Source organism: Notolepis coatsorum, assembly GCF_963971535.1.
Source record: "Notolepis coatsorum genome assembly, chromosome: 14".
In the NCBI taxonomy this organism is placed as follows: domain Eukaryota; kingdom Metazoa; phylum Chordata; class Actinopteri; order Aulopiformes; family Paralepididae; genus Notolepis; species Notolepis coatsorum.
The window spans coordinates 27,864,427-27,889,712 of NC_140178.1; the positions used below are offsets into that span (position 1 = coordinate 27,864,427).

The 25,286-nt window shown below is 41.5% G+C and overlaps 1 pseudogene across 1 annotated transcript in view; it reads left to right on the plus strand.

The window, feature by feature from the left end:
* The window catches only part of LOC311240474 (myosin-4-like), a 33,010-nt pseudogene extending 11,968 nt beyond the window's left edge, over window positions 1-21,042 (plus strand). The window contains exons 15-38 of the transcript in view: window positions 1,073-1,137; window positions 1,486-1,573; window positions 5,800-5,917; window positions 6,018-6,141; window positions 6,384-6,520; window positions 7,394-7,649; window positions 8,240-8,482; window positions 9,193-9,369; window positions 9,625-9,770; window positions 9,905-9,995; window positions 10,275-10,664; window positions 10,828-10,954; window positions 11,048-11,166; window positions 11,874-12,070; window positions 12,525-12,708; window positions 13,288-13,453; window positions 13,553-13,677; window positions 14,696-15,004; window positions 15,634-15,837; window positions 16,868-16,993; window positions 17,601-17,771; window positions 19,159-19,263; window positions 19,797-19,892; window positions 20,896-21,042. The product of the transcript in view is annotated as a myosin-4-like (transcript). The remainder of the gene's footprint in view (window positions 1-1,072; window positions 1,138-1,485; window positions 1,574-5,799; window positions 5,918-6,017; window positions 6,142-6,383; window positions 6,521-7,393; window positions 7,650-8,239; window positions 8,483-9,192; window positions 9,370-9,624; window positions 9,771-9,904; window positions 9,996-10,274; window positions 10,665-10,827; window positions 10,955-11,047; window positions 11,167-11,873; window positions 12,071-12,524; window positions 12,709-13,287; window positions 13,454-13,552; window positions 13,678-14,695; window positions 15,005-15,633; window positions 15,838-16,867; window positions 16,994-17,600; window positions 17,772-19,158; window positions 19,264-19,796; window positions 19,893-20,895) is intronic.
* Window positions 21,043-25,286: the final 4,244 nt, after the last annotated feature.

Genomic DNA, 25,286 nt, shown 5'->3' on the forward strand with positions numbered 1-25,286 from the left:
ATACTTTTACTTTTTACTCCACTACATTTATCCGAACCCATCAGTTACTAGTTTTGCATAGAAAACATGGCAAATGTATGAAGATTATATCCTTTCACATTTGAAGCCTGACACATGTAATCAGAGCATAATAATAATAATAATAATAATAATAATAATAATAATAATAATAATAATAATAATAATAATAATAATAATAATAATAAATAATAATAATTTAATAATAATAATAAATAATAATAATAATAATAATAATAATAATAATAATAATAATAATAATAATAATAATAATAATAATAATAATGCATTTTATTTATAAGGCGCCTTTCAAGGCACTCAAGGTCGCCGTACAACAATTTAAAAACAGTTAAATTCACAATCACAATCCATTAAAATATAAAATCAGAGAAAAAATAAAATCAGACATACGCCTGCCTAAACAGGTGGGTTTTGAGGTGGGTTTTAAATGGGATGATGGAAGACGTAGGAAGACGTTTGGAACTAGGCTAATGGAGGAACCTACTTCCAGTGACTGACGCTAAGCTAGGCTAACAGTGTGTGTCTTCCTACTCTTACTGCATGCACAGAGAAGAAAAAGGTATGTATCTTCTTGTCTAACTCCAGGGTAGATGGCAAATAAGCTAATTTCCCAAAACGTTGGAGTTTTCCTTTAAGTAAAGGAACTTCTTCCACCACTGTCCATAATAACGTAACACTGACTGACAGTAATTCAGTACCTCAGACAAATAACCAACTTAAAAAAAAGCTTTTATCGGAGGAACAGTAATACACGTTATTATCTAAAGATGGTAAGTTAGAGTGTTGTCTTCATCCACACCTGTAGTTAAAGACAAGACAAGTTGAGTACCTTCTTGTGATACATCACATTCACACTCCAAGTGATTTGGATTGGCTTTCCAAACTGTTCAAAGCTGAGTGAAAAATTTAGTTGCATGATTCTTCAGTGCAAGGGTTTAATTATGTTAAAATGACAATACTATAATTCCTGCACTGCCTCGTACCATAATCTACCATAACACCCCTCTGTCTTGTTGTACCTGCTCTGCTGCAGATGTAACAAAGAAAGGTGGGAAGAAAAAAGGCTCCTCCTTCCAGACGGTCTCTGCACTTTTCAGGGTAATGATGTTATGATGACCAATTCATGACCAATTCAATAATCATATTTTAAAGGAATAGTCCCACATTTTCAGGAAGCCAACACTGTAAACCGAGTGTCCTTTCAGCCCTTTTTTAGATATTGGAAGAAGATAATGTTAGCATTTCTTGTGCATCATGGCCATGCATCCCAGTTGGAAGTTAATGAGAGGCGTACATTATTTTTGCTAAGCAACATTCACGCTTCATGTTTTTGAGACTAATCAGAATAGGCTTCTGAAAAATCGGGACTATCTCTTCTTTTCATTAAGTTAATGACGTTTGAGTGTTCTCTATCGAGGGACGTTTTAAATGTTCCATTTTCCGCAGGAAAACCTCAACAAACTCATGTCGAACCTCAGGTCGACAAATCCGCACTTTGTGAGATGCCTCATCCCGAACGAGACCAAGACACCAGGTAAACACGAGAGGATCTGGCCCCGTTGTTACATGACGTTAACCTTTATCCTTAAGGTTTCGAATTGATTGATTGATTGAAATTAACAGATTGCAGAATGGGTACAGTATAGTACAACTCAATACACACAATTGTTAACACATTGACGGCCACAGGTATTAGACGGCCCCACTCTATAAGGCCAGCATATCATAATACGGTTTCATTGTGCGTGAGGCTGTTTGTAGAGCTAAATCTATACTTTATATTATTGCTATCTGTCCATTCTCATTGTCAATTGACACTATAAACCGTCGCTTCAAAATGGCTTAAAGAAATAATTTTTTCATCAATACGTTCCCATTTTATAGCGTCTTGAATATAAGCGTTATATGGGATTGGTCTGGTATATTTCCTGCAAAACGAGATACAGGCTGCTAAGCTAATAACGTTAAATCGAATGGCGTTTCGGCCCTACAGAAGCTAGAGCTAAAAATCAAAATGCATATGATCGATATAATGTTCCACCATGAATGCATGAAAGGGGTACGTCGTTTCTGATATTGATTACCAATAACGGCGTTAGCCTCAGTAGCCACATTCACTGATCGCCTGGTTGGGTATGATAACAAGGCCTGATCAGCATGTAATTTACGTGAAAACGATCTTACCTGTGGCCGGTTGGACTGCAAAAAGGATTTCCCAGTTATCGATCGCCATCTGGTAGATCCATATGTCCATTGGCTGATGCTATATTCCTTTACTGCACACTGAATTCAGCTCCCAAAACGAATTCCATGCTACATGCTACACGCATAGATTCACCCTAACAGGAAAGTCCATTTGAGATCCAAAAAAATAAAACACCGTTCTGCCACAGGGAACACTGCATTATCGAGACAGCGCCCCTACGAGGATCTGGCCGGTAATGCACTTTTCCGAATTCCAAGAGTAGGGTAAATCTGCAGTGCCGCTCGGTGACATTGAGTAGGTTATTAAAATGGAATAAAGCCAAAACAACCTGGCCCTCAACCGTTGGATCCGAAACACAGACATGTCCGTGGTTGGCCGGGAATGGGTTAAGGCATAGGTGTCAAACTCATGGCCCGCAGGCCAAATGTGGCCCGCCACGTCATTTGATGTGGCCCCCAAGAGCTCTGGTAAAAAAAATAATAAAAAAAATATTTATTTTTTATTTTTATTTTTTATAAACATTAATCTTGGGTTAAAAAATTGCGGCGTTAAAAGAATTGTGGGTTAATAAAGCTTTAACTTTGACAGCCTTAGTTATTACACATTCTTACACATACATGTATGTTGAACATCTGAGGTATTGATGAAGTAACAAAGGAAAAAAGTCAAAAGCACTTACTCCTCAGACATTCTTTGACAATTTTACAGCCCAAAATACAAAAAAGATCCAGGAGGAATAGGTAACAAAGGGTTGAAGAAATATTGTCTGAACTGTCAGATGCAAACTGGCTGTGTGACATAACCGAGCATCTCGCTCAATTGAATAAGAAGCTGTAGGGACGCAAACAAGTCCCACCCAAAACTTGACCAATATAGTTGTGAACTGAGACAACCCTTATTTTGTTATTTTTGAGTACAGTTACAGTTGTGTGTTCATGCAGACACATAATAGCAATTTCATTACAAATTGAAAATGGGGGACCCTGATGTAAACAAGTCGAAAGTCTTTCTCTGGTCTGCAACCCCTTAACAATTGTGTGTATTGAGCTGTACTGTACTGTACCCATTCTGCAATCTGTTAATTAAAGTTAATTAAACAATCTTCCATTAGTTGGATGTATGCAAGGTTTTGTGCAGCCATTTGTTTTTGTAACATCTGCTACATCTGTCCCACGTGTTCTTTGCAGCTCACAGTTGTTAGTTCTGCCCCTCTTGACTGTGACAAAAAGGTTTTGAACAAACTTAATGTCATAGCTTGTATTTGATGATATTCTTCTTTGTTATTTACTTTAATGGTTTGATCATTGATTGATGGAGTAATATGGGGTTCTGATAAACTAAAATTATTTGTTAAAATAACATAAGCTAACATATATTTTTACATCTATGCAAATGCATATGCAATATGTATGACTTGAATAAGTAATAAATACAGAAACAACATGTTTAACAATATGTAAATGTTAGCTACATTTATTTTACATTACATTAACATTTATATGGTCTTGGCCCTTTGAGGGCAACCATAATGCTGATGTGGCCCTCTGTGAAAATGAGTTTGACACCCCTGGGTTAAGGGGATGCAGACCAGAGAAAGACCTTTGTCTTGTTTACATCAGGGTCCCCATTTTCAATTCATAATGACATTTATGACATACACAACATACAGGTATTCAGATATAAAAATCTAATCTAATCATCTAATCTAATCTAATCATGACATTTATGACATACATGACATACAGATATACAGTACTGTTACATTTGTGACATACAAGATATGCAAATATACAGTACTGTTAAACGGGCGGGTGTTCGGACATTTACGGGGGCCAGTTTCGAATTGCAGCCTCCCGTAGGTGCTCTTTTAGAGCGGTTTTGAAGGTGGGTCGGGATTTTTTTACAGCTGTGGGTAGGGCGATCCACATTGATGTTGCATAATTGCTAAACGTGTTTAGTCCCTTGTTTGTGCCGAATCTGGGTTGCACAGGTCCCTCGAGTTTCCTCGGAACAGGGTGAATCTGCATTTTGCTAGGATGCCCCTCTAGCTCGTGGAATGAACTCAACAGTCCATAACTCATTGATTGCCAGCTATTAGACGGGGCCCGTCGTAGCAATGCCATGCTTTAAAAGATAGGAGTGTGTCACCTTGTTTGTAGAGCTATAACTATATTCTATATTATAGCTATGTATCCAATGTCATTGTCAATTGACAGTATGAACCTTCCGTTCAATATACCATCAATACGTTCCCGTTTTATACCGTGGTGAATATGAGTGTTATATCGGAATGATCTGGGATAATTCCTGCAAAGCTATTTATAAGGCGCTAAGCTAATAACGTTAAATCCATTGGCGTTTCGGCCCTACACAAGCTAGAGTTAAAAATCCAAATGCATATGATCGGTATTATGTTCCACCATGAATGCATGAAAGGGACGGGGGGGGGGCGGGGGAAGTAATTTCTGATTATTGATTACCAGTAACGGCATTAGTATTGAATGCTAAAAACAGCTGGATCGGTATGAAAACATTGCACAATCAAGCCAGAATTGACGTCAGATAGTCCTTACCTGTGGCCGGGAGTATTCCAAAAAGAATATTCCAATAGTTTGATCGCCATCTAGTACATCCAATGTCGATTAGGGCCATGGCATAATCAATCACAGCATATGCATCGGATGTCCCGTAGACGTTTGGATGCGACCGATTGAACCTATAGCCTTGCCGTCTAGTAAAAATCTGCGCCCGGAGACCTTACAGTGTAACACAAGGGTCTGGAACAGGGTTTACTGCAGCTCAATACCGCCACCTGGGAGAATCTGGCAGGTACTGCACCCTCGGCGTCACAGTAGGGCTTCTAACGGCAACATACGGGTCCCTGGCATTAAATAGAATATTAAAATCGAAAAAAAAGAAAAATGAACCAAACACGTAATATTACGTGGTCTGGCACCAAACGGTTGTCGGGCAAACACGTAATATTACGTGGTTGGCTTCCATTGAGTTAAAGCTTGAGATTATCCCCTTGGTTGCAGAGTTTAGAACCTTGATCGCAACATTTGTCAATCAAGTTTTACGTGTTTTAATTGATTTGTTATCCTTACATTTTGCCTCACCTTGTTGTCTTATTGTTATGGTTTATATGCTGTCATTTTATATGCTTTTTTATTTTTTGCTTATTTCTGTACACTTCTTTTTGGATACATTTAAAAATATATATATTTAACAACAACACAATATCAACATCAACAGTAACAACAACAACAATAATAATAATAATAATAATAATAATAATAATAATAATAATAATAATAATAATAATAATAATAATAATAATAATAATAATAATAATAATAATAATAATAATAATAATGACAAAACAATAAGGAACTAATTGATTTAACTAATAAATACAATATACCAAATAAAAATAAAAACAAAAACACACCACAAACACAAAAGACATTAGACATTAGACAGACACCCCCCCATTAAATACTCACTCTGGCATTTACCTGGTTATGAAACCCCCCCATCCCGCACCGCATTAGGGATCATGGATCACCAACTGGTCCTCCACCAGCTGCGCTGTAACGGTGTGTTGGAGGGGATCAGGATCTGCAGGAAGGGGTTCCCCAGCAGGATCCTCTACGGCGACTTCAGGCAGAGGTAGCACCACATTATGTATTCTCATTAACCACCAAACCACACGTCTTATGAGTGAAACTGTAAAAACTTGAATTTAAACGTAAAACGTTCTCTCTTACAGGTACAGAATTCTGAATGCCAGCGCGATCCCTGAAGGGCAGTTTATGGACAGCAAGAAGGCGTCCGAGAAACTGCTCTCTTCCATCGATGTGGACCATGCCCAGTACAAATTTGGATACACTAAGGTAATTTTTTCAAGAAACACATTCACGAAACACGTTCTTTTGTGTGTTTAATAGAAGTCTTTTGTGTGTGTGTGTGTGTGTGTGTGTGTGTGTGTGTGTGTGTGTGTGTGTGTGTGTGTGTGTGTGTGTGTGTGTGTGTGTGTGTGTGTGAGTGAACTAACTAACTAACTAACCAACTGACTGAAAGTATTGGGATAATTGTGACGGCAACTACTTCTGTTGATGATCTGTGCGACATGTAGGTGTTTTTCAAAGCCGGCCTGCTGGGTCTTCTGGAGGAGATGAGAGATGAGCGCCTGTCGGTGTTGATGACTCGTATCCAAGCCATATCCAGGGGTTACGTCACCAGGCTGCGGGTTAAGGAGATGTCTAAGAAAAGGTTTGTATCCCCTACGACTACGGGGGAAACTATTTATTTAGACAAATGTAAACTGTATTCTTGCATTTGTTTCCAATATTTATTTGGGAAGCATTTATGTTAAAGATTTGAGATTTCTTCAATATTTAACAAAAACAGTGGAAAAGGAGGGGAGGGGGGAGAGACAGCAACATGTCCCTTAAATGTTCAAATGTTCCTTAAATCTTTAAGGAGATCCCTAATTCTCTCCAGATGTTAATGGGATAGTTCTGTTTTTTGGAACCCTAGCCCTATTGGCTACTGAGCAGTGATGCTGTTGACTGATAGAGTCCTTTCTCAGCACAACCCATGCTGGTCCTCATGCTAGCTCTGGCTAGTTAGCCACAGACTATTTCTAGTAGAAGGAACAGCATTGAACAGAAAGGACTCTCCCAGTCAACAACAACACTGCTAAGTAGCAGATAGGGCTCTGGTTAAACAAATCAGAACTGTTCCTTTAAGTATCAGTTAAAGGAACACGCTAACATTTTGGGAAATTAGCTTACCGTCTTCTCCAGAGAGAGACAAGAAGATAGATACCAGTTTCCTCTCTGTGCGTTCAGTAGAAAGCTATCTGGCTACAAGTTAGCCTAGCTTAGCACAATGAATGGAAGCGGACATGGCCGGTTAGCCTTCGGGAGAGGTGTCAGTTGGAGAATGCCTAGGCTAACCGGCCATGTCCAAGTCAGTGAGCCACAACTTCACCGGAGGAACTTCAACTCTCTTCCACTCTCTTCCACTCTCTTCCACTCTCTTCCACTTTCTTCCACTCTCTTCCACTCTCTTCCACTTTCCAATTTCAATATTTCAACTTGAAAATGTATTCTCCTTTTGTTTTTCCATTGTCACATTTAGAGAATCAATCTTCATCATCCAATACAACATCCGTTCATTCATGAATGTGAAGAACTGGCCGTGGATGAGGCTGTTCTTCAAGATCAAGCCGCTGTTACGAAGTGCAGAGGCTGAAAAGGAGATGCAGAACATCAAGGAGGAGTTCTCGAGGTTAAAGGAAGATTTTTTAAAGTCTGAGACCAGGAGGAAGGAGCTGGAGGAGAAGATGGTGGTCCTTTTTCAGGAGAAGAATGACATGTATCTCCAAATTCAAGCAGTAGGTTAACAGGCAACACTGTTTCATTGGGGTAAAGTGCGTTTGGATTAAATAGTGGCTCAGGAGGTAGTTGCCATGTATTGCCATGTCAGTTAATATGATCAATATGGTTTATATATTATTTTATATATATATTATATTCCTTCATTATATTATATTATATTCTTAACAGGAGAGGGAGAACCTGTGATGCATTACAGAGTCTGATGGCTGTCGGAATTCCTTCATTCCGACAGCCATCAGACTCTATAACGCATCACTGTGCCTCACTGCATCACTGAGCACAGGGTGACAGTACTATCAAATCTTCCTGGACTTTTACTTTACTTTTAAATCGACACTGTACAATTTTACACTTTTTACTGTTCACTTACTGTATATTCTGACTGTATATTTTATATTTTAGAATGTATATAACATAGAAAATGTATATCCTGGACCGTATTTAATTCTTATTCTTATTTTTATTCGTATTCGTGACTTTTGTTTTTGACTACCTAAATGTTTACTCTTTACTGTGAGCGATCTGTAGTGGCGAATTTCCCTCGGGATAAATACAGTATTTCTATTCTATATTCTATTCTTAACAGGAGAGGGAGAACCTGTGCGACGCGGAGGAACGGTGCGAGGGCCTCATAAAGAGCAAGATCAACCTCGAAGCCAAGAACAAGGAGATCTCAGAGAGGATCGAGGAGGAGGAGGAGATCAACGCGGAGATCACCTCCAAGAGGAGGAAGCTGGAGGACGAGTGTTCAGAGCTAAAGAAGGATATAGACGACCTGGAGCTCACCATCGCCAAGGTGGAGAAGGAGAAATATGCCACGGAGAATAAGGTCAGAACCCCCGGTACCGTGAATGCATGAATTCACAAGGTGCCACAAAGAGAGCAGCGTTAAGTACCGTCACCGCAGGGCTGAAGGATGTAGTATTCCTACTGTTTGACAGAAGCAATCTTTAGTTTAATTTAGGCCTACTCAAACCAGATCCCCTCCACATGTGTTTTTAACACTTTAAGAATGTTGTATATTGAATAACAATTTGTTTGCTAGGGTTTTTCCACCAGAAATGTTCAATAAACTACTGAAAATGTCTTAGCAGCTTCCCTACACCTTTGCCCTCATTGAGGATCAAGGATCCATGAAGCCCTGGCCCCCTTCCCCTCACGTTTTCCCCCCTCACGTCTTCCCCCCTCATGTTTTCCCCCCTCACGTCTTCCCCCCTCACGTTTCCCCCCCTCACGTTTCCCCCCCTCACGTTTCCCCCCCCTCACGTCTTCCCCCCTCCCCCCCTCACGCTGGTTTATCTGTTTCCACCTAAACGGTTTCACCCAAACACAACACTTCTTAGCTTACACAATCTTGTTCTAACTAAGACATTTGCTGTGCATTGATCACTAGATTATTTGCGTCATTATATTTCCCCCTCCAGTGGAAGAATGTGGGGCGCTCTGGTGACAAGTTCTGCACAAATAATAACAATCTGTATAGTCAAAGTCATGCCTCCAAGGGTAGCTTTGACCTGCCTGTACCTCCTCTTACCGCAGGTGAAGAACTTGGTAGAGGAGTTGGCCATGCTGGAGGAACACCTGGCCAAGTCTTCAAAGGAGACCAAAGCCTTGCAAGAGGTGCACCAGCAGACCCTGGATGACCTGCAGGGGGAGGAGGACAAAGCAAACAGTCTAACGAAGATCAAAATCAAGTTGGAACAGCAGGTTGATGATGTAAGTATCTCAGATCAACAATAGAGGCCTTTCACAAATTGTTTGTATAGTTCTCTTTCTTCCAACATGGCTGCCTGTAAGCATTGGTAACCTCAAAAACACATTCAAAAGAAAATGCCTAATTCCTGCACAGTTGTAGAGTCTGTAAAAACACTGGAAAGACATGATACTGTCCCACTGTGGCTTATTTACGAGATCCAGTAATGAGACTGAACCTGAACCAGTAACTGCAGCTAAATGGTTGGCTTCTTCCAGCTTGAAGGCTCACTAGAGCAGGAGAAGAAGATGCGTACCGATCTGGATAGAACCAGAAGGAAGATTGAGGGAGATCTTAAGCTGTCACAGGAAACCATCATGGACCTGGAGAATGAAAAGCAACAAACAGAGGAGAGATTGAAAAAGTAAATGGTGAATTTGAATAATTCTACTACATACTACTAGGTCAAATAAGTCTGTCTGATCTGAAGAAGAGATGGGACTAACAAAAAGAATATCAATGCTTTCTGACTTCTCAAATGCAAAATGTTCTCCTCAGAAAGGACTTTGAACTCAGCACTCTGCAGTGTAAAATTGAGGATGAGCAGGCACTGAGCACTCAACTTCAAAAGAGAATAAAGGAGCTTCAGGTATATGACTTAGAAATAGAACCTGCAAAAACATATGTTTAGTCTTCTTAATTTACCAACAACGGCTGCATTGATAGTCGGTCTTTGTCAAATCATGATCCACTATGGATTGAAATGTCTTAATTTGGTAAAAACATTTTAAAAGACTAATCATATCTCAGTGTGCAGGCTCCACTTAGCTCTGCACCTACTGTCCATGTGCATCATTGTTAATGCTTTGCTAAAAGTTGCTTGTACTATATAAATACAATTACTTGACTACACAAATGTTTACCACAGGCTCGCATTGAAGAACTGGAGGAAGAAATCGAGGCCGAGCGCTCCACTCGGGCCAGAGTGGAGAAGCAGAGGTCGGATGTCTCCAGGGAACTGGAGGACATCAGCGAGAGGCTGGAGGAGGCCGGAGGAACCACGGCCTCCCAGGTGGAGATGAACAAGAAGCGTGAGACGGAGTTCCACAGGCTGCGTCGTGACCTGGAGGAGGCCACCCTGCAGCACGAGTCCATCACCGCCACCCTGCGCAAGAAGCAGGCCGACAGCGTGGCGGAGCTGAGCGAGCAGATCGACAACCTGCAGAGGGTCAAGCAGAAGCTCGAGAAAGAGAAGAGTGAATACAAGATGGAAATCGATGACTTGGCCAGCAATGTGGAGAGTGTTCTGAAAAGCAAGGTAAAAGACGGACAGGCAACAGAAACACATGAGTGAATCAATCTAACAAGTTCACTGTAGGGGTTTCATGATTTCCGTTGCGTTCCAAGTTCATCTCAGTTTAATGTTTCAAATCACAGTTCACTCACTATGGGTTTTTCTGCCTCAAAACGCAACATTTCAGGCTAATCTGGAGAAACTTTGCAGAAACCATGAAGACCAAAGCAATGAGTATAAGACCAAGTCGGATGAAGCCCAGAGGTCTCTGAGTGACTACACAACACTTAATGCCCGTCTACAAACAGAAAATGGTACGATTTCAGTTTGCGATACAAAACATCAAATAAATCCGTCGTGGCGGAAGCCTGAGGGAAACAAGTGTGTACCTTTTACATCCTGAACAGGGGAACTATCGCGACAACTGGAGGAGAAGGAGGCCTCTCACTCCCAGCTGAACCGAGTGAAAACCGTGGGGAGTCAGCAAATTGAAGAGTTGAAGAGACTTTGGGAGGAGGACATTAAGGTTTGAAACGAAAGGAAAACAAATCAATAATTTATAAATTATAATAAATAAAGATATTTTGGCAGCTTTATATTATATTATATTAAAATGTATTGTCATTATACAGCACAAGTACATTACAACAAAAATAAGTTTGGCATCCAACCAGAGTGCAAATGTAACAGTAAAATGCAACAGCAATATACAACGTACACGTGATTAAACTGGGTATAAAATATATAAATTAGTATTACTGAGTGTATATGTACAGTGATACAGGTATAAAGACACTCTAGTAGTAAGTCATACTATAGCACAACTAGTAAGAGTAGATAAGTGATATGTACAGATATAGATATATATAAGGATTACAGTGATACAGGTATAGAGACAGTGTGGTAGTAGTCATACTGGCCAGCAGCATAACTTAGTAAGCTGTGGATAAAGTATACCTTCATATACACGTTACATTTACATTTACATTTACATTTAGTCATTTAGCTGACGCTTTTATCCAAAGCGACTTACAAGTTCTGTGCGACAAGACAGCAAGAAGGGTATAACTCTATCAGCTGAGTAACAATGTTCATCAAAGTGTTGCGTGTTACAGTGTAGGTTAGTTTATTAGGACAAGTGCATGACATTAAGGTTAGTCGGGGTTAGATTTTTTTTTTTTTTTTTTTTTTATCATTTCAGATAATGGTTGAAGAAGTGAGTCTTTCTTTCAGGCAAAAAATGCCCTGGCCCATAGTCTGCAATCCGCGCGGCACGACTGTGAGCTGCTGAGGGAGCAGTACGAGGAGGAGCAGGAGGCCAAGGCTGAGCTGCAGCGCGGCATGTCTAAGGCCAACAGCGAGGTGGCTCAGTGGAGAACCAAGTACGAGACCGATGCCATCCAGCGCACCGAGGAACTCGAAGAGGCCAAGTGAGAATTATTATACACACCCATTATGAAGTGATTCGGAGTAATCTTGTATTCACTTTTTTTTAAATTTTTGCAGCACAAATCAGCACTAACCCATGCAGCACTAATGACTTGAATAATTTCTATTCATGTTTTGAGGACATGGGGTGTCAACTTTATGAAGGTTTGTAAGAGTACTGTGTACAATATGATCTGTAATATTTACAGACATAACCTTTTTTGATATAATTAAAAAGGGACCATTCTCAAACCAATTTATAGTGAATTATACATATTTAGAGTGACCACGCCAGAATGAATATTGGAGCAGCATGCACAAAATCCTTGTGATTTTCAATCAAGAGGTAGTAACAGAAGTAGTAACAGCACTTCACAGTACTAATTGAATAACATATTTCAATAGTACTCTTTTCCCCTCTGCTAAAAACAAAACCTTTCCCATGTTGATTGACAGGAAGAAGCTCGCCCAGCGGCTGCAGGATTCCGAGGAGATGACCGAAGGGGGGAACGCCAAGTGTGCATCGCTGGAGAAGACCAAGCAGAGGCTGCAGGCGGAGGTGGAGGACCTCATGGTGGAGATTGAGAGGTCAAACGCCACCACGGCATCCTTGGACAAGAAACAGAGGAACTTTGATAAGGTGTTTCTTTCATTGGCAAATAATTTTTTCTCTCTCGGGAGTCTCGGCAATAGCACTTTTTCCACCACCATCGTCATTCTGAGGTTGTATTGATTATATTGATTAAAGCCCCGTTTTAGAATTGACCTATCTCAAACCCTGCCCTCTTTTCTTGATCCTCCAATCACAAAGCAACAGTTGTGATTGGAGGATCAAGATAAAAGGGTGGTGCATGAGTTCTAAATTGTGGGTATATACATAATGTCCTTCAAAAGTTTGACTTGTAGATGGAAAATGCACTTTTCTGAAATTTCTTACCCCATTTAGCTTTTTAACTACAGTGTAACAGCTATATAAGATGCAGTAAATCTTCAGGTTTAGCCGTTACATTTTGTCAGCTAGGGTGCAACTTGCCTCGATATAGAAAAACAGAAACAACAAACTAAACATTAAACAACTTTCTGTCTAATTATTTCATATGCTTGAGCCCACATCAAGTGTGCGAGTGTGATATTTTGGTTTTCAGTAGTGGCGTTGCTACCAATTTGTTTTGGATTGAGGATCGGGCCTTTTTAACACCTGCCGTCTATCTCATATCAGGTTATTTCTGAGTGGAAACAGAAGTTTGAGGAGAGTCAGTCGGAGCTGGAAGGCTCTCAGAGAGAGTCCAGATCACTGAGCACAGAACTTTTCAAGCTGAAGAACTCCTACGAAGAGACTCTGGATCACCTGGAGAGCATGAAGCGGGAGAACAAGAACCTTCAACGTAGGCGCTGTTCTTGAAATAATCTCACATTGATGAAGCGGAAGTGATTGGTTTCATGTATAATGAACATGTTTTTGTTTTTTTTGTTTCCATTTTCAGAGGAGATAACAGATATCACTGAACAAGTAGGAGAGTCGGCTAAAACCATGCACGAGCTGGAGAAAGCTGCCAAGCAAGCGGAGCAGGACAAGAGGGACACCCAGGTGGCCCTCGAGGAAGCTGAGGTTTGTCTTCCCCCAGCGGACCTATCTAAAACCTGCCCCTTATCTTTTTTATCTACTTTTTCTCCCCATTTTCTATTTTTCTCCCATCCCAATTTCGTATTATCCAATTCTACCCTCTCCTGTCTCAAACGTTGTTAGACCATGCCTTCCACTGGTCGGCTGCAATGTGGACGAAGCCTTGCATCACGTGTCCCCTCCGGTACACGAGGAGGCAGCCGTCGCATCTTTTCACCTGCACAGCGCGATCTCTCAGTGGCGAGGAGTAACGCGTGGGAGGCTCACGCTGCCCCCGATACTTCCTGATTCTGCTGTACAGGCGCACCAACCGACCTGTAGGAGTTGCTGTCCACAACGTCCGATCCCCACCCACTGGCTTTCCCACCCCCTAATACTGCCAATTGTATTAGTATGAACGACCAGCCAAGCCGGAAGCAACGCCGAGAGCTGGGCTCGAACCCAGCATCTCCTGCGTTAGTGGCGAGCGCCTTGCCCACTGCGCCGCTTAGCCGCCCTACCTGCCCCTTTTCTTGATCCTCCGATCACAACTGTTGCTTGTAAGGGTTTGAGATAGGTGATTTGTATATTGTGAATTGTCCCTATAGTTATAAAGACATTTACTGTAATTCTTATAATGATTCTATCTTATGTTATCAATCAAATAAAATTAAATAAATGTTTGTTAACAAAATTGCAGGCCCTGCCTTTGTAAATGTCAGCAATGAAATGTTGTAACTTTTCAGGAAGTGTTCTTCAAACAGTGTTCCAGGGATCCAATTTTGCTCTGAGGATGAAAATACACCTTCATTATTCACTTCTCTGACTCTCACAAAACTAATTTACAGATCCCTGTGGTTCGATCTCTGGGTTCCTATATAGTTTATATATTCCATTTTATTTTATTCTACTATATGTCTGTTGATGCACCAAAAGACCAATACAAATTCCTTGTACTGTATGTGCAGCTTACTTGGCAATAAAGACATTTCACATTCTGATTCTGATTCTGATTCTGATGTAGTCCTCCCTGGAACACGAGGAAACCAAACTGCTCCACCTTCAGCTGGAGCTGAGCCAGATCCGCTCAGAGGTGGACAGGAAGGTGGCGGAGAAGGACGAGGAGCTCGACCAGCTCAAGAGGAACCACCAGAGGACCGTGGACACCCTGCAGAGCGCCCTGGACGCAGAGGCCCGCAGCAGGAATGACGCCGTCAGGGTGAAGAAGAAGATGGAGGGCGACCTGAACGAGATGGAGATCCAGCTGTGCCACGCCAACCGCCAGGCCGGCGAGGCCACCAAGCAGCTCCGGAACCTCCAGTGTCAGTATAAGGTTAGTGCCGACCAGGCCGCTCCTCTGCGCGTTGCTAAAGATCCATATCTAGCTCTATGAATCTTGTTCATATCTAGCTCTATGACTTTTATCCATATCTAGCTCTATGCCTCTTGTCCATATCTAACTATATGACTCTCGTCTCGTCCATATCTAACTATATGACTCTCGTCCATATCTAACTCTATGACTCTTGTCCATATATAACTCTATGACTCTTGTCCATATCTAACTCTATGACTTTCATCCATATCTAGCTCTATGCCTCTTGTCCATATCTAACTCTATGACTCTTGTCCATATCTAGCTCTATGACTCTTGTCCATATCTAGCTCTATGACCTCTCTGTCTATATCTAGCTCTATGACTCTTGTCCATATCTAGCTCTATGACCTCTCTGTCTATATCTATGACTCTTGTCCATATCTAGCTCTATGACTCTTGTCCATATCTAGCTCTATGACTCTTGTCCATATCTAGCTCTATGACCTCTCTGTCTATATCTAGCTCTATGACTCTCATCCATATCTAGCTCTATGACTCTCATCCATATCTAGCTCTATGACTTTTGTCCATATCTATCTCTATGACTCTTGTCCATATCTAGCTCTATGACTCTTCTGTCCCAGGACATGCAGGTACATTTGGACGAAGCCGTCCGTAGCCAGGAGGACCTGAAGGAGCAGATGACCATCGTGGAGCGCCGCCACACTCTGATGATGGCGGAGATGGGGGAGATGCGGGCGGCGCTGGAGCAGGCCGAGAGGTGCCGCAAGCTGGCGGAGCAGGAGCTGGCGGACGCCAGCCAGAGGATCCAGCTGCTACATGCTCAGGTGAGGAGGAGCCACAGTCCACCGCTTGGACCCAGAGCACACTAACATTTAACAGTGTTATAGATAACATTAAAGGGCTGTCCCCGACTAAGGATTTGGATAGTCGACTATGATTGGCCAAAATGTGCCATTAGTCGACTAAAAAAAAACTAAAAAAATATTTTATTTATAATATTTATCCCCTATTTATTTTTCATTCCATTTGGACTGTGTGGGTGCTTAATGTCTGAAGGAGTCGACTGAAGGCTTCTTGTCCTCTGCAAAAGCATGCAATTGGTCCACTGATGGATACATCTTGATATTTGACTAGTAGTCTAGTTTGTTCATTAGACGGGTGAAATCCTCTTTCAGTGCCTCTGTGCCTGTTTTCGTAGGCAGTTAGCCTCTGGTATGCGTGCCATTAGCGTTAGCCACGCTTCTAGGCCTCTTTTCTTTTGGAAAGAATGATACAAAATAATTATAATAATAATAATAATAATAATAATAATAATAATAATAATAATAATAATAATAATAATAATAATAATAATAATAATAATAATAATAATAATAATAATAATAATAATAATAATAATAATAATAATAATAATAATAATAATAATAATAATAATCTTTTTATTTTGTATAATTTTTTTTGACTAAGAGGTTGGCAGTCGACTACGGCTCCTTTCGACCGATTAGTCGACTAATCGACTAATAGGGATCAGTCCTATAACATTTATATGTAGAGTAATCATTTAAAGAAAATAATACATCCACACAGCTTTTAGAAAGGTGCGGAATAAAAGTACCCCCCAAAAAATTATTGATTCATGTTATTTATCATTGAAAAAATTTTGTGGGTCCAAAATGAATGTTGTTGTTTACATGTTGTGTGCATGTATCCCGTCCCTACTTCCCATTTCCAACCACGTGGAATGTATGTGATTGGATAACATGCTGGTGCTCTAGCATCTAGTAGTGGCTGAATGTTATCTATAGCCCCTTTAGATAATTCTTCATACCCTTTTCCTCTCAATCTGCCGAACAGAACACCGGGCTCATCAGCGCCAAGAAGAAGATGGACTGTGATATAAACCAGCTACAGTCTGAGATGGAGGACACCATCCAGGAATCCAGGAATGCAGATGAGAAAGCCAAAAAGGCTATTATGGATGTAAGCTCCCCCCAACCCCCAACGACCCCCATACCAAGCACATTATTAGCCTTCATAGTTTTATAGGTTACTGTTATGGAGATGAATGAGGTCTTTAACCTTTGAGACTAGTCATAGTATATATTTCGTTTCAATTAATAGTCCTCTCATGTTTGTCGTAATGTTCCTGTCTGTCTAAGGCCGTGGGGAAATGAATGTGTTATTGCACCACAGGTTCAATGCATTCTCATAGTGGAGGCGTGGCAGCAATATTCACACTGCAAGCCTTGGTGCTCAATTCTGATTTATTGCTCAGATTTGTTTTCTTTAAAAATAAATTGTTTGGCTGTTCACATTATTATAATCTTTTTAAAATGTGGCCATGATCAGATTCCAGTGTGGACTGGTCATGCTCCTGAAATGACCTGCATGCGCAAATGAACAATAAAGAAAATGGACGTAAGGATTGTGACAAAAGTCAATCTAGAGTGATGTAAAAGTCGCGTGAAAGTCGCACGACTGTTCAGACTCTGAGGTCACAATGTGGAAAAAAAATCTCACCTGTATCTGATTTAGGACCATATATAAAAAAACACTTGTGGGGTCTACTGAACACTGGTTTCCACAGGCTGCCATGATGGCTGAGGAGCTGAAGAAAGAGCAGGACACCAGCGCTCACCTGGAGAGGATGAAGAAGAACACGGAGGTCACGGTCAAGGACCTGCAGCTGCGTCTGGATGAAGCGGAGCAGATCGCTCTGAAAGGTGGAAAGAGGGAGCTGCAGAAGCTGGAAACCAGGGTAGATTCAAGATTCAAGAGTTTATTCATCACATACATAATACCAGGGCATACAGTGAAATGCGGTTGGCCATGCCCGCTACGATTGTGCAATAAAACAATAGTAATAGTAGCAATAATAATAAGATAAGACATGATAAATAGACATGTTAATAAATCACTTAAAGGCACTGGATCCTATGTACAGTCCTATACAATGTGCAGTTTTTTTGACCCTATGCTATACTTGCTGTTACTAACTATACTATGCAACAATCACAACAAGTTATTTTCGTAAAGTGTCCTTTTTCCCTTCCTTTAAAGTGACCTTTTCTTGTGTGTACGAGGTAGGAATCATTAGTGTCTTGAACGAATTAATGAATGATCATTACATTTATAGCACTTTTCTCTAATAATAATATTAATAATGGCTTGGATTTATATAGCGCCTTTCACATACCCAAGGCACTTAAGACTCTAGACTCAAAGCGCTCCCCACAATGTAGGGTGTAAATTGCCTCCTTCACCACCACTGTGTAGCACCCAACCTTGGGCTTATGCAGGCTCAATGGCTGCCATACACTGGCACCAGGCACACATCACACTACACAATGGCTGAATGGATCAGGAGACAGGGAATGATATCAGCCAATTAAGGGGGAGGGATGATTAGGTGGCCTTGATGTCAGAGACCTGATTAGGAATATGGCCAGGAATGTCGGGGAGCCCCCTAGTCTTTGTGATAGGCGCCCTGGGTTCTCTAACGACCGAATTAAGTCGGGACCTCGGTTTTAGCATCTCATCCGAAGGATGCAACAATACGGTGTCCCTATCACCATAAAAGGGGCATTGATACTGACAAGTCCAGAAGACAGAGTGCTCCCTGCGGGACAACAACACCAATTTCTGACAACGGCCTTGACCGGGACTCGAACCGGTGATCTTCCGATCATGAGTCTGAAGCTCTACTCATGTAGCCACGCTGCTGTCTTCATATTATGATACATCACTTATGTGGTAATTACCATGTAATAACATAGAAATAACCTGTCTCAGGTTAACTTATCTGAGGAAGCGTTGTACAAAATAATAATTCATTCATTCAAGATCATTGAGAGCAGGCTCTCATTTACAATGACGTTGAGACGAACAATACATAATACAAAAACTATATAAAAACAGAAAAGTCAATCAGTTAAACAATTCAAATCAATCAAAACAGTTACAGACTGAGATGCAATGGTTGGCCATTATAGATTTAAACTGACCAATGGATATTACCACCAATGGTAATTACCAAATAATTATATGTTTTTTTCTGTGTTATTACACAGTAATTTCCCTGTGTGCTACCAAAAAGCTGTTCTATTTTCAGTGAGTGAAATGCATTTCAAACAAACGTCCTTCAGGTGCGTGAGTTGGAGAACGAGCTGGAGGCGGAGCAGAAGCGGGGCGTGGAGGCCCTGAAAGGCGCGAGGAAGTACGAGAGGAAGGTGAAAGAGCTCACTTATCAGGTGAGTAGAGGTGTGGCCCTGCTGCTTCATGCTGATTGGCTGGGAAATATACAGCATGTTAATTTTCATTTAATTTCTAACCTTTATTTCGGGAGACACTGAGCAGGTTACCCTCATTTACAGCGACGACGAGCTTACAAACCAAGACATAGTCCATCAGCAATTTCATAGGCATACTAAATAAGAATAAACTATAGAAAATCAGCAAAGACAGTTACAAGTCGACACACAGTGGTCGGAGATCATACTTTTAAATGCACCAAAAGAAGGAGGAACCTTCAGCTTCAGAGTCAGTTGGAGGGCATTGCAGGTGTTGGAACCATCAAAGGAAAAAGCAGTTTTTTAGTTCAGAACAAACTCCAGGAACCCTAAGAACCAGCCAGTCATTTGAACGTGTAGAATAGGTTCTAAGATTCCATTTCAACAGTGATGTGATGTAAGGGGGAAGTTTACCAAATAAGGGCTTTAAAGATAAACAAATGCCAATATGTTGCTATTGAAATGGGGGAGAATAACGAACGGACCGCTTGTAGGGCGAGGAGGAGAAGAAGAACGTGGCAAGACTGCAGGACCTGGTCAACAAGCTCCAGCTGAAAGTGAAAGCGTACAAGCGCCAGTGTGAGGAGGCGGTGAGTACTGTACTTATTGTACGCCTACATTCACACGGCGGCCATTTTGCTCTTATGTCTTATGCTCAGGTTGGGTTCTTTTCCCATGCTGTTCCCACCCAAGTTGAGCATGACATAAGAGCGCGGGGACAGGGTGGAAGTGAACCCAACCTGAGCATGACATAAGAGCGTGGGAACAGGGTGGAAAGGAACCCAACCTGAGCATGACATAAGAGCGTGGGAACCGGATGGAAGAGAACCCAACCTGAGCATGACATAAGAGCGCGGGAACCGGGTGGAAAGGAACCCAACCTGAGCTTGACATAAGAGCGCGGGAACCGGGTGGAAAGGAACCCAACCTGAGCTTGACATAAGAGCGTGGGAACCGGATGGAAGAGAACCAAACCTGAGCATGACATAAGAGTGTGAGAACAGGGTGGAAGGGAACCCAACCTGATCGTGACAAAATGGCCACCGTATCAATATGGTGGATGGCTTTTTGTGGTTTCAAAGGTTGTACAATCTCATATTTGAAGAAGGGAACTTTCTACTGGTCATTGAAGACTATAGTCTGATCGAATTCTAATCTAAGAAGGGGGGAAAAAACGTCACCATTCACCATAATCACACAGCAACCATTTTGCTCTTATGTCATACTCAGGTTGGGTTCAGCGTGGGAACAGGGTGGAAGGGAACCCGACCTGAGTGTGACATAATATCATGGGAACAGGGTGGAAAGGAACCCAACCTGAGCATGACATAAGAGCAAAATGGCCACCATGTGAATATGGTGGTTCCAAAAGTGAAAATTCGACCATGCCATTGAAGGCTGTAGACTAGATAGATATGACCATCTATGATAGAATTCTAAACTAAGATGGAATTCCGAGAAACGGAATATGTAACTGAAAATGTAACTGAATATGTAACTGAATATGTAACTGAATATGTAACTGAATATGTAACTGAAAATGTAACTGAAAATGTAACTGAAACTGATTTCATTACATTGTACGACACACAGGAGGAACAGACCAGCGTTCACTTGGCTAAGTCCCGGAAGGTGCAGCACGAGCTGGAGGAGGCCGAGGAGCGAGCCGACATCGCAGAGTCTCAAGTCAACAAACTGCGCGCCAAAAGTCGGGATTTCGGCGGCAAAGGAGAAGAATAGAGACACGCGTCAGCATTTTAGTGCCGTTCAGTTCACTCTAGTCGACTGAAATATTAGACGCATACATGTGGGCTTTCCTCAGTGTTGTTTGTATAGGGAGGCAATGATACTAATACAGAAGACTATAGAAGACATCCGATCCATTACTTTCAATAGAACAAGACCGTTAGCTTGAGGTCATTGGACAAAAAAGATAGAGATTTAGTAAAGGTTTCTTCGTTAGAGATAGTGTTAATGTAAATGTTTTTATCTTAAAGATCAAAAGAACCCTCCACATCACCACCGGAATGCTCCAAATAAACAGTCTGTGTGTCTTTACTCACACCACTAGCTCCCCTCGCCTACGCCCAGTCATTTATCCTCTCTGCGCATTCTACACTTTCTATTAGCTGGAGATTTAAGAGGAGAGGATATTAAAAAGGGCTGATGGCGATCGCAGGAACGTCGCCCTGATGGAACAGGATGGAACAGCCGAAAAGGCCTTTTAGAGGAACAAAAGAGAAATATCAATGCTGTGGGTTTGAGGAGAGGAGTAGAGAGCGTTTGGGATTCACAAAGTGCAGAAAACCTTGCTGCTTCGCTTTGATTTCTCACGTTACAAATGTGTCTTGGTGTTGGATTTGAGTATTGGGGAAATTCTCCAATACCTACAGTATCTCCTTCTGGCCTAGTATCCACCCGTCATCCAATAACCATATCAGTTTAAGTGCATCCCTACTTGTTTGTTACTGACATGGTTTGGTAGTAGAGGAATTCATAGATAAGATGTGAGTGTATTAGCACTATATATTATGTATATACTGTATACTATATACAGCACCTATAATGTAACTTAGTCAAATAAAGGCACAATAAAACACAATCATGTAATAGTTTATGTGTTATTGTTTTTCGACTTTCTCTTTTACTCCTAGATGTCAGATTTCATATCAACTCTGCTTTAATACAGCAGTATCTGATAAACATCACATTCTTGTTCCACAATTCCAGGAGGAATAAAAGGAATAAATAGGCCTATTTGTGTTTATTAGGAACTTACAGTATATGTATCACAAAAAAGTATGTATTTCAAAGAAAGTTTTCTCCTTGAAACTAAATAGATGCGAGGAGAAAAAGAAGGAAAGATGTGTTGTGCTCGTTGTTTTTCCGCTCGCTTGCCCCCCTGTTTTTCCCCCCCTCGCCTGTCCCTTGTATTAAGCCCACTACATATACTGTACAACACGGTAAGACCCCATTCTACATTGTTAAGACACACACACATGTGCTGTTTAATAAATGTGCTTCCCGACACATTTATTAAATACACACTTCATATCCCAGGCTTCCGACCTGCCCACACTACACCACCACAGTCGTTTATTAGTGTGGGTGACCTGGCGAAGCCAGGTTGCCACCCACACTATAGTAATCTATACTCTTTTTATTATTCTTTATTTATTCCACCGATTTTGCAAACACAACTCCTGCCAGAGCGTTCACGCCCCATACACGTGAAAGGTATCAAAATGACCGGCTTGACTATGGCAACAGCGCTATTACTTTTCGGGAAGTTTCACCGCACAGTTTGGCTAAGAATTGACTTTAAACGGGAACGTTTCGGTCCCATTGGAAATGCATTGCAAGTTAGAGTGGTGGAGTTGAAATATTTTTTTTCCACTACCTTGGGTAAATTGCGACACTGATCTCAATTTTGGACGTAGAAAAAAACACATCAAAACGATGACACGGCTGTCTGTTCGCTCACAAAAGAAAAATAACTGATCAACTGATGACCATTATTTTGTTTGAAGGTTCTCCTCCCCATAGACACCAATATGTTCGCACAGATTATTTTGCTTTTCCCCCCCTTCTGTTCCGATCGTCACCGCGGCCACAATTGTCGACGGAATGCCACAATATCGCACACAACCCTTCACCTACTCCTTGAAGTGCTCATGTGCGCGTCACAACGCTTCATCTCTTATCATTTGCTTTTAATCATCGTGACAATGCAGTCATGCATCTGCCCCCATTGAAATACATTCCCCAAGTGCAGTCATTCGTGATTGCATCACCTGATGCATGATTGCATCAGCCTAACAGGTGTGTGGCTCATGGCCCATGGCTACAGCTGACCTGCCAATGACCTCTCATGGACTTAACCCTTAAGTTACCCTCTGTGTTGCAGTACTGAATTGCTTGACAGCGCCCTCTGTCTTGCGGGTTGTGTCATTGTACTCAGTAGGGATATCCTCTTTCATTGGTCGATGTTGACCACCTTTCATTGGTCGATGTTGACCACTCCCCCGATCCTTAGACCACGCCCCCTTAGGCCACACCCCTCAGCGTATCTCTTGAACCGTTTGTCGTAGAGACTTGCGGGTTGTGCCATTGTACTTGGTAGGGATATCCTCTTTCATTGGTCGATGTTGACCACTCCCCCGATCCTTAGACCACGCCCCCTTAGGCCACACCCCCTTAGTCCAGAAAAAATTTAAAAACTCGGAAAAGTCCAAAAAACTGCAAAAACCCGGAAAAGTCCAAAAAAATTCTAAAACTCGGAAAAGTCCGAAAAATGTCAAAAACCCAGGAAAGTCAGAACATTTTTAAAACCCCGGAAAAGTCAGATAAAAAAAAAAAACTGAACTTGGAAAAGTAAAAAAAAATGAAAACTTGGAAAAGTCAGAAAAATTTTAAAAACTCGGAAAAGTCCGAAACATTTCTAAAACTCGGAAAAGTCCGAAAAAATTCTAAAACTCGGAAAAGTCCGAAAAATTCAAAAAACTCGGAAAGTCCGAAAAATTTCTAAATCGCGGAAAAGTCCAAAAAAATTCAAAAACTCTGAAAAGTCCAAAAAATATCCCAAAACTCGGAAAAGTCTGAATTTTCTTTAAAACTCGGAAAAGTCAGAAAAATTAAAAAAAAATCTGAAAAGTCCAAACTATTTCAAATGGTCTTCAAATGGTCTATGTTGACCACTCACTCGATCCTTAGGCCGCGCCCCCTTTTTGTATCTTTTGAACCGTTTGTCATAGAGACTCGTGAGAGACCCTCTCCCGTTGGCCGGCGGTGCACAGGCGTCACCCACACTTTCACAATTTCCCCCGTGCGGAATTGTCTAGTTTTTCTTGTTGTTCTGTTTGCCTTGAACCTTGTATAAATAAATACATGCCGTTTGGCCTTTTTCCTCTTGAACCTGTTGTGTTGCCTTAATACGGGTCCCGTTCCTCTGTTCCCATAACATCAGCCATATTAACCGTATTGTCACAACTCAACGTATTGAACCCAATATGCAGATAATGAGAAGCGGCAGACAGGTCTTGTTAAAACCCAGTACGGGTATATTTAATTCTAAAAAGGGCAGTCAGGTATCCAGGCAGAGGTCGATTACACAGGGGGATTCTCGTACAGTCCAGGGGCGTGCACGGGACAGCAGAGTCAGACAGGCAGGAGTCCATACACGGGTACAGGGTAGTCAGCCAGGCAGGGGTCAAAACGGGTACAGGTCCTCATACTGTACGTTCCGGGAGAAGGCAAGGAGAGTTGTCAGGCAGGCAGGGGTCAGAGCATGTCTATCGAGAGCCAGAGATCAGGGTAAAGAGCCAAGTAGGACTGTGGGGAAAGGAGGACAACAAAGGGTTAGGCACGGTCGAAGAACAATGGACTAGAGAACTATATGAGAGCTGAATAACACGACTAACTGGGAAATACGAAGTTACGATCTGGCAGCATCATGACATCTGCGGCGGGGTTATATCACTGACGTAATTGGCCCACAGACGTCAATCAGCTGCTCCGCTGACAGCAGCACACCTGCACTCCATACCTGACTAACGAGAGAGAGAGAGAGAGAGAGAGAGAGAGAGAGAAAAAAAAAAAAAAAAAAAAAGAGCCAGGTAGGGATTGTGACACTTACTGTGTGCGTGCGCTGTTACAAGTCAAATACTAACTCACATTTATGATTCATACACCAGACACATAATTGTTTATATACTATTATTAGTCAACAGCATACCATCCTATTAAAAACGTCACCATGGTAGGCATGCGTGGCCTTCTCCTACAGTATATTAGTATTCGTCCCTGCTCACCAAGTTGCACACAGAGTCATGGAATAAAATGTGGACATGAATAATGCTACTCACCTACCAATAGTCTTGCTGACTGCAGTAGTAATGAATCGCCACAAGATGGCGACAGTTTATTCTGCTAAATCAGAGACTGGTTTCTCGAAGCCAGGAGTAGTTTAGGGTCAAAACCTTTAC